General features: G+C 37.1%; 1 pseudogene; it reads right to left on the bottom strand.

Moving 5' to 3' along the window:
• Positions 1-7,662: 7,662 nt before the first annotated feature.
• Positions 7,663-7,781, bottom strand: LOC118605027 (annotated as a pseudogene).
• Positions 7,782-9,348: the final 1,567 nt, after the last annotated feature.

The raw sequence follows: 9,348 nt of genomic DNA, 5'->3' as shown, positions 1-9,348 counted from the left end.
CTAAGTCATGTGTACTGTATAACTCTCAGCTAAATGTCATTTCTTGTGTGAATCCTTTCCTGACTCTCTGGGTTTGGGTTGGATGCTCTCTGTTGTGCGCTCATAGCCCCATGAATTTACCTCTGGTCGGGGGACTCTTAGAACTGCCTGCTTCCCTGTCTCTCTTCCTGCTGAACAGTAAACTCTTCGAGGATGGGGTCATGCCCAATTCACTAAGATATCCCTGGCATATACCACAGTCTTATTTAAGATAAGAATCTGTGTCTATTTATCGAATGAATAAATGAATCGTTCATAGAAAAGCAAGCAGCCAATTTGATCATTGTAAAATATTCTTTAAAAAATGCAAGGGGTTCCTCCTTTCCTATTTTTTTTTTTGAATAAAATGAACAGAAAAAAAGTAAAAAGCCAGAGTTTTAAAATTTGCCCATGTGTTAAAAATGTTGGAAACATTAACAACATTTTTTTGAATACTAAAGCAAAACAGTGAATTTTGTTAAGAAGGAAACAAGAATGTGACAGTCAAATTAGCATAGCCATTCCAGAATTTGAAAAGGAAAATATCAGAGGACTTTGAGAGAAGGATAATAAAAAGTTTTGTTAATACAGAACTGAATAAGTATATACACAGTTCATATAGAGATTTCGTTCAAATCATTTCATTTTACTCAAAACAGCTAGTGAGCCCATTTGGGTGCTTTTGTTTGTTGTTGTCTTTGTCCAAAATATGTACTCCGAGGAAAGCTATGAATTGCTTTAAACATTAACAGATGCTGGATTTAAAGAGTGATCAAGTTCTAAACTGCTGATCACCATGGAAAAACTAAACACATAGTCTCTGCTCTGTATCAAGTTTGAAGCTGTTATACTATGACGAGGTTTCTTATGTCTGAGAAAATGTCAAATATGCGCCATAAAAAGCAATGGTTTCACGGCTGTCTCTCTCTTCTTTGTATTTGGGACTGGTTGACGTCAACCAGTTTTTGCTAAAATGCACCCAGCACGATGATAATAGCTAACAGTTATTGAGGGCTTACTATGTGGCAGGCACTATTCTAAGGGCTTTTGGGTATTAACTCATTTAAGCGTCATAATAATTCCACGAGAGGTATTATTCTACTTTTACCACTGAGGAACCTGAGCCGTGGAGAGAAATTTGCTTAAGGACGTAGGCGCGTAGATGGGACACCTGAGGTTTAAACCACCGCTGTCTAGCTTCAGAACCTGAACTCTCAGTTGCAAACAAAAGCCAATTTTGTTCAACGTAGCAGAAAAGAAGTTTATTTGAAGGCTAGCGGGCAGCCCGCAGAATTTTGGGGAATGCCGAGAAGTAGGCTTAAAGCTGGAGAGGCCAGCCGCCATCCCTGAGACCACAGGGCACAGCTGCTCTGGTGACAGAACCACTGGCCTGCTGGCACCACTGACCATGGGATGTGCCATATTCCGGATGCGATAAACCCTTTAAAATTTTTTGACATTAGCAAGCAACTGTAAGTCTCTGTTGATCATTTTTTAATTTTGTATAAACCAAATGTGTAATGCATCGCTATTCACCAATGTCATTTCATTTTCCACTGATGCACAAAGTTATATTTATCAGTGTTTAATGAATAAACCAGATCACATAGCCATGATGGAAATGCTTCTTTATGCTGCAATATTATTTTTGAACTAAAGAGGTGAGGGATATAACCCAAGGGAAGAAGGATGTAGGATGACAGTCAGATTTTGCTGTGTTATATTTTTTCTATCATGTTTGGTGAGCTAGTATATGTACCAGAGATGTAGAGTTAGGTAACAAAGGTGAATTTTAAGGGACAAAGAACCCTTAGGGGCAGGGCTCTAATCAAAGATCAGGTGCAGAGGGTTACTTCTTATTTTCTCTGAAATATTTAGGCCTTGTATGCATATCACTCAGGAGCCTGAGAGCCAGTTGTAGCATCTCTTCCCAGCTCTACATTCAGCAACAATGTACTGGTCACTTGAAATAGGTCATGGAGTGTTTACACCATGGAAATTGGCAAACACCTCCAGAGCACCAATTGTTAAAACACTGATATGTTAGGTAGATGTACTATGAACAGAATCACTGGAGTGGAAACGGAAGGGGTTCACGCACAGAGCTTCCATTACACAAATTCTAACACTGTGTTCCAAGACAGGATATCTACTTGCTTACTCACTTAACATTTGAGAAGTCATAGAGGAGGAGAAACCTCAAGCTCCTTGGAATTTATTTAAAATGAATAACTGGAATGCTGTCCTCACTGATATGCTTTAACAATACAAGTAATTAGACTTCAACGTATCGTACTTCCTAAACAATACCTAATAAGCTTACAATATATTTGGGGTCAAAGATCTCTTTGGGAATGTTCATTTGGGAGACGGAAAACAGAAAAGAGAAAAAAAATGGAAGAAATGAGTATTCTCAGTAAGCAGTAACAACCAGAGTGCTAAAAAAAGATGAAATTAATCAAGATGTGACAGATTACTGTCAAAAAAAAAATCACAATCACTCCAATGCATGCAAGTCTCATTTCCTTTCTACTATCTGTGTAAACTCCCCCTGAGCTGTTCCCAAAGGGAAGGGATCATTCAATCACACACTTTGCACAGGCTGCGGGTAAACGAATGAGGTGGGGAGGAGTATCACGAAGAACTACAGCCTCTGATGGGGGTAACGGTGGCAAAATAAGTTCTCTACTTTGTTGCCAAAAAGGGCACCCAAGGATCAAACAGAAAAGCAGAATTCAATTTCCCATCCCTTGTGTTTCTTTCCTGATCACCCACAGGTTTTCTAGCCTTAGTGAAAGTTACTGACCATCTGTGTCCCATCTATAAGATGTCATGACAATTCTCAATGTGTCCAACAGTTGTGTCATGAGTCTTGAGCACCTGCCATAACATAAGCTAAGCAGACACAAGGACAGTCATTACCCAGGAGTCACATTAAAAATGCAGTCTTACCCCCTGATGTATACTGCCTACAGGAGACTCACTTCAAATCGAAAGACACACACAGTTTGAAAGTAAAGGGATGGAAAAAGATATTTCATACAAATGGAAATGAAAGCAAACAAACAAACCTGGAGTAGCAATATTTATACCAGACAAAATAGACTTTAAAATAAAGGCTATAACAAGAGACGAAGAAGGATCCAATAATCCTACTTTTAGGCATTTATCTGAAGAAACCCAAAATACCATTTGAAGGGGCATGTGAATCCATATGTTCATTGCAGGTATTATTTAAAATAGCTAAGATATGGAGGAAAGCTGGGTGTTGGATGAATGGATAAAGAAGAGGTGTTACATATATACAATGGGACATTACTCAGCCATAATGAATGAATGAATGAATGAATGAATGAAATTTTGTCATCTACAACAACATGGATGTTGTGCTGAGTGGAGTAAGTCAGAGAATGACAAATGCCATATAATTTCATTTACATGTGGAATCTAAGGAATAAAATAAACAAAACGGAAAAAACTCATAGATATAAAGAACATTTTGAGGGTTGACAGATGGGAGGGGCTTGGGAAGGTGAGTGAAAGAAGGGAAGGGATTAAGAAGCACAAATTGGTAGTTACAAAATAGTCAGAGGGATGTAAAGTATAGCATAATGAATACAGTCAATAATATTGTAATAATTATGTATGGTGTCAGGTAGGTCCTTGATATATTGGGACGATTGCTTCATAAGTTATATAAACGCCTAATCAGTATGTGTACAGCTGAAACTAATATAATATTGTACGCCAATGATAATTGAAAAAAATTAAAAATTTTTTTTTAAAAAGGCAGTCTTATCTTAGGATTTCCAGTCACGTTTGTTATGTATGGGAGAAAATACCATCCCTCCAAACATGAAGGTCAGTGATAGGTTTTTTCACTGCAGGCTTCTAGGATGGCCAAGGCTGATACCATCTGTATCTGACAGAGAGAATCTTATGTGATGACGATCTCCATCTCTGAGCAGGTGCTATGCCATTCCATTAGTCTGTTGGAGATGCCATGACCAAATCCCTTAACCTGAGTGGCTTAAACAACAGCAATTTATTTTCTCACAGTTTCGGAGATGAGAAGTTCAAGATCAAGGTTCCAACTGATTTGGTTTCTGCTTAGAGAACTCTCCTGTCTTGCAGACAGCTGCCTTCTTGCTAATCCTCATTCATAGGGTGGGAGGGTGTGAGCAGTGTGTGTGTGTGAGGGGTGTGGCGGGGTAGAAAGTGATGAGGAGGGAGAGTGAGGGAGAGATAGAGAAGGAAACAGAAAGAGGGCTCTCGGGTGTTTCTTCTTATAAGAAAATTAATCTTATTAGACCGGGGCCCCACACTTATGACTTGATTTAGCCTTAACGACTTCCTTAGAGATTCATCTCCAAACACAAGTGCACTGGGTATTAGGGCTTTAATGCAAGAATTTTGGAAGGACACAAACATGTAGTCTTTGACAGCCACTGTCCACCAGCCTGGGACAGGGGTCACTTACGAACTGGAGTCAAGCACTGAGTGCAGCATCTTTCATTATTGAAATAAGTCCTACTCTGGCTTTTGAGCTGAGTTTTCCCTTGGAATGAGAAAAGAGACTGAAGACAGAGATTTCTATTTTGTTTCCTGGATAGTCAGGAATGAGGAAAATGGGGGAAGACAGTACAAATAAAGGGGTAGGTCCAAAAGTAGGGTCAGGGTCAGCAAAACAGACACACGAACCAGTGGAACAGAATTGAGAGTCCAGAAGTAAACTCATATTTATATGGGCAAATAATTTTCGACAAAAAAGGTGAAAGGAAAGTCTCTTCAATGATGCGGGGAAAACTGGAAAGCCACATGCAAAAGAATGAAACTAGACTGTTTCTATCACCACACACCAAAATAAACTCAAAATGGATTTAAGGATCTGAATATAAGACCTGAAACAATAAAATGCATAGAAGAAAACATAGGAATGAAACTCAAGGACTTTGGAATTAAAGAGAATTTTGTGAATTCGACCTCAAAAGTAAGAGGAGTAAAAGCAAAAATAAATGAATAGGACTATATCAAACTAAAAAGCTTCTGCTCAGCCAAAGAAACCGTTAACAAGGTAAAGAGATAACCATTAGAATGGGAAAATATGTTTGCAAGCAATACCTCTGATAAGGGCCTAATATCTGAAATATACAAAGAACTCGTGACTCAATAACAACAAAAAACAAACGATCCGATCAAAAAATGGGCAGAGGATGTGAACAGACACTTCTTCCTAGAGGACATACAAATGACCAACAAACATATAAAAAGATGTTCAACATCGGTAACTATCAGAGAAATGCAAATCAAAACCACAATGAGATACCATTTTACACCTCTTAGAATGGCTATAATCCATAAGACAAGTAATAACAAATGCTGGAGAGGATGAGGAGAAACAGGAACCCTCATACACTGCTGGTGGGACTGCAAATTGGTACAGCCACTATGGAAAACAGTATGGAGTTTCCTCGAAAAACTAAGAATTGATCTACCATATGATCTAGCAATTCATCTACTGAGTATTTACCCCAAAGACTTGAAAATTCATATCCGTAAAGATATTTGCACACCGATGTTCATAGCAGCATTATTCACAGTGGCCAGGACATGGAAGCAACTGAAGTGTCATATGCTAGATAATTGGCTACAGAAGCTGTGGTGCATATATACAATGGAATATTACTCAGCAATAAGAAGAGATGAAATACAGCCATTTGCAACAACATGGATGGAACTCGAGATAATATGCTAAGTGAAATAAGCCAGACAGAAAAAGTTGAAAATCACATGATATCACTTACATGTGGGATATAAACCTAAAAGCAACAAATGAACAGGACAAACAAACAAACAGACTTGTGGTTACCAGAAGGTAGAGGGTGGGGGAGGAGGGGAGATGTAAATGGGGTAAAGGGGGTCAAATATAGGGGGTGGGAGGGCGAAGTGGGTAAAGGGGATCAAATATATGGTAGCTGAAGGAAACTGGACTTTGGTGGTAAACATACAATAGGATATACAGATGTTAAATTATAATGTACACCTGAAAACTATATAATCGTTTTAATCAATGTTACTCCAATAAGCTTAATTTAAAAAAAGAAGAAGTGAGGCCAGGGCAAATCCTAAGAAATCATTTTTACCTGCTCCATTATTGTCAGAACATCACGCCCCCTCCCAAAAAGGGGACTTTTCACTCAGGCCCAGAATCTCTCTTAGGGCCTGCGGCTAGTGACTGAAAACTAAGCCAGCCTTGCTGTTAAGTCAGGAAGCCTCTGCCTGGGTCTATCCTAAAGTGTGTGACTACGGAACGTCAAGGGAAACTTGCCATGCCAAGCAATGATGCCCTAGGCAATAAGACTAAGGAAGAGCTCAAAGGCTTTAAAAATAAACCCCAAATTTAATTAATACTTTTAAAAATTCTCCTTTTAGAGAAATTCTAACTCTGCAACCCCTGTGATAAGTCCTAAGCCAAACCCTTGGAGTTGTTATGGAAACATGCCAGCCACTGCCATCTGGGGTACCTGGGTGTTGCTCTGGGGGTTCTCATTGGGGGAAATAAGCCTGCAACCACATCTATCGGGCTTCACTAGCTTTTTGGTTTTCTCTGAGTGGTCTGATTTTTGTTGTTGTTGTTGTTGCTTACTAACATGTGGGCTGTGCCCACTGCCTAATCATTACAGTCCATCATTACAGAGGGTGAGTCTGTACTATTTGAATGAAAGGCAGTGTTTTACACTGACATTTTAATCACTGGAACGTTCTGTCATAAAACCTCTGTGAGACAGTAATGATTTGAAAAACCTAATATTACGTCTTTTGTAAAGCCTGACATCTGTGTATAATTGACCAATTTATTAGATGTGGTGGTTCATTGATTTTCTACACAGGAAAAAAAAAAAGCGATTGCAGTTTCTAGTTGCTGTTTTCTTCAAATTGATCATGTTGGCTCTTATAAATGTTCCCTTTGTACTCGTGCTCCTACTTTTGCACAAAGGAACTGTATTATATAGTGTGGTATCATGGGTCTTAGAATTAGGGTCAGAGTTTTGATTTTGTTTTTTTCCTGCAGAAGCTCTTTTTTGTTGTTGTTGTTGCTAAGTATTTGGAAGGCAGTTTTATTCAGAGGAATTTTCCTTACAAAAGACTGCTTATTTTCTTCAGTCCAACATAATCCCTATAAAAGGGAAATTCTCTGAAATCTACTTTTGCTTGATTTACAATGATGCCAAACAGAGAGATATATATTATATATTAACAATTAGTCCCAGGACCATTGCCATGGCCAGGATGACTTTGAGAAAATTTTCATTTATGCTATTGTTGATAATAAGATATTTCTGGCCTGAAAAAGAGTTTTACTAAAAGAAGTCACAGTGCTGAAACCTAAGACCACAAAATGATTAAAAGTGAATAATTGTCCCCTAAAAACCATTTGATGAAATCCAATACCCATTTATGTTTTAAAAAACAGGAATCTGAAGAGTAGAGGGGAATTTGCTCAAATTGATAAAGAACATGTACCAAAACAAACAAATCTACAGCTAACATCATACTTAGTGGTGAGAAATTATATGCTTTCCTTTTAATATCAGGAATAAGACAAGGATATCCATTTTCACCATTCTTTTTTTTTTTTTTTTACACCTACAGCACCTGGTCTTCCTAAGTGGTCTCCCATCTAAGTACTAACCAGGCCCAACCCTGCTTAGCTTCTGGGATCAGATGAGATTGGGCATGTTCAGGGTGACAGGGCCATGGATGCATTCTCACATTCTTATTCAACATTGTACTGTTAGTCCTAAATAATGCAATAAGGCATGAAAAGGAAGTAAAAGATATACAATTTGGAGAGGAAGAAATGAAATTGTCTTTGGTCACAGATAACATAATTGTCTATGCAGAAAATGCCAAAGAACCACCACTACCACCACCACCAACAAAAACGTCCTGGAACTAATAAATTATAGCAAGGTTGTAGGTACAAGGTTAATATACAAAAGTTAATTGTTTTTTTGTGTACTAACAATGAACACCTGGAATATAGAATTAAGAACACAATAACAGTTGTATTAGCACCCTAAAAAGCAAATGAGTATGTTTTACAAATATATATATGATCTACATGAGGAAAAATAAAATCCTTTGATGAAAGAAATTAAAGAAGATGTAAATAAATGGAGAGATATTTTAGCACATGGATAGAAAGATTCAATATTGTAAGGATGTCAATTTTTCTCAATTTATCTATGTCGTCAAGACAATTCCAATCAAAATCTCTGAGTTATTATTTTTTAACTATTGAAAAACTGTTTCTCAAGTTTATATAAAAAGGCAAAAGATTCTAAATAACCAACATGATATTGAAGGAAAGAACAAAGTCAGAAGATTTATTCTATCCAACTTTAAGACTTGTAAAGCTACAGTAATTAATATAGTGTAGTATTGGCGAAAGAATAAACAAACAGAAAAATAGAACTGAATAGAATCCAGAAAAAGACCCACACAAGTAAAATAAACTGATCTTTAACAAATGAGCAAAGGCAATTTGATGGAAAAAGAAGAGTCTTTTCAATAAATTGTGCTAGAACGACAGGACAGTCATATCAAAAAAAAAAAAAAAAAAGACACGAGCCTTACTTACTCTTTCACAAAAATTAACTCCGAATAGACCATAGAACTAAATGTAAAATGCGAAACTATAAAATTTCTAGACGATAAAAGAAAATATATAGGTGACCTTGCATTTGGCAAGGATGTTGTAGATACAATAGCAAAAACATGATCATGAAAGAAAAAATTGACGTTATATTTTATTAAAATTTAAAATTTCTGCTCTGTAAAAGACATTATTACAAGAATGAAAAGACAAATTCAGATAATAATGTTATTGGCAAAACATTTATCTGATTAAGGACTGGTATCCAAAATACACACACAAAAAAACTCTTCAAATTTAACAACAGGGAAACAAAAGAACCCAACTTAAAAATGGGCAAAATAGCCGAACAGACACCTCACCAAAGAAGATCTGGAGATGGCAAATAAGCATATGAAAAGATGTACAACATCTGTCATTAAGGCAATGCAAATGAACACAACGATGATTTATTTCTACACACCTATTAGAATGGCTAAAATCCACAAAACTGACACCACCAAACACTATGACAATGAGCAGCAATAGGAAAAAATTCTTATTCATTGCTGATGAGAATATAAACTGTACGGCTACTTTGGAAGACAGTTTATCATTCGTTACAAAAAAAACCATACTCTCAACATACATTCCAGCAGTTGTGCTCCTTGATATTTACTTAAAAGAACTAA

This window comes from Rousettus aegyptiacus, unplaced genomic scaffold (genome assembly GCF_014176215.1).
Source record: "Rousettus aegyptiacus isolate mRouAeg1 unplaced genomic scaffold, mRouAeg1.p scaffold_m13_p_1, whole genome shotgun sequence".
NCBI classification, from domain to species: Eukaryota; Metazoa; Chordata; class Mammalia; order Chiroptera; family Pteropodidae; genus Rousettus; species Rousettus aegyptiacus.
Note: the sequence above shows the minus strand (reverse complement) of the source record. Positions and strands in the feature narration are given on the sequence as shown.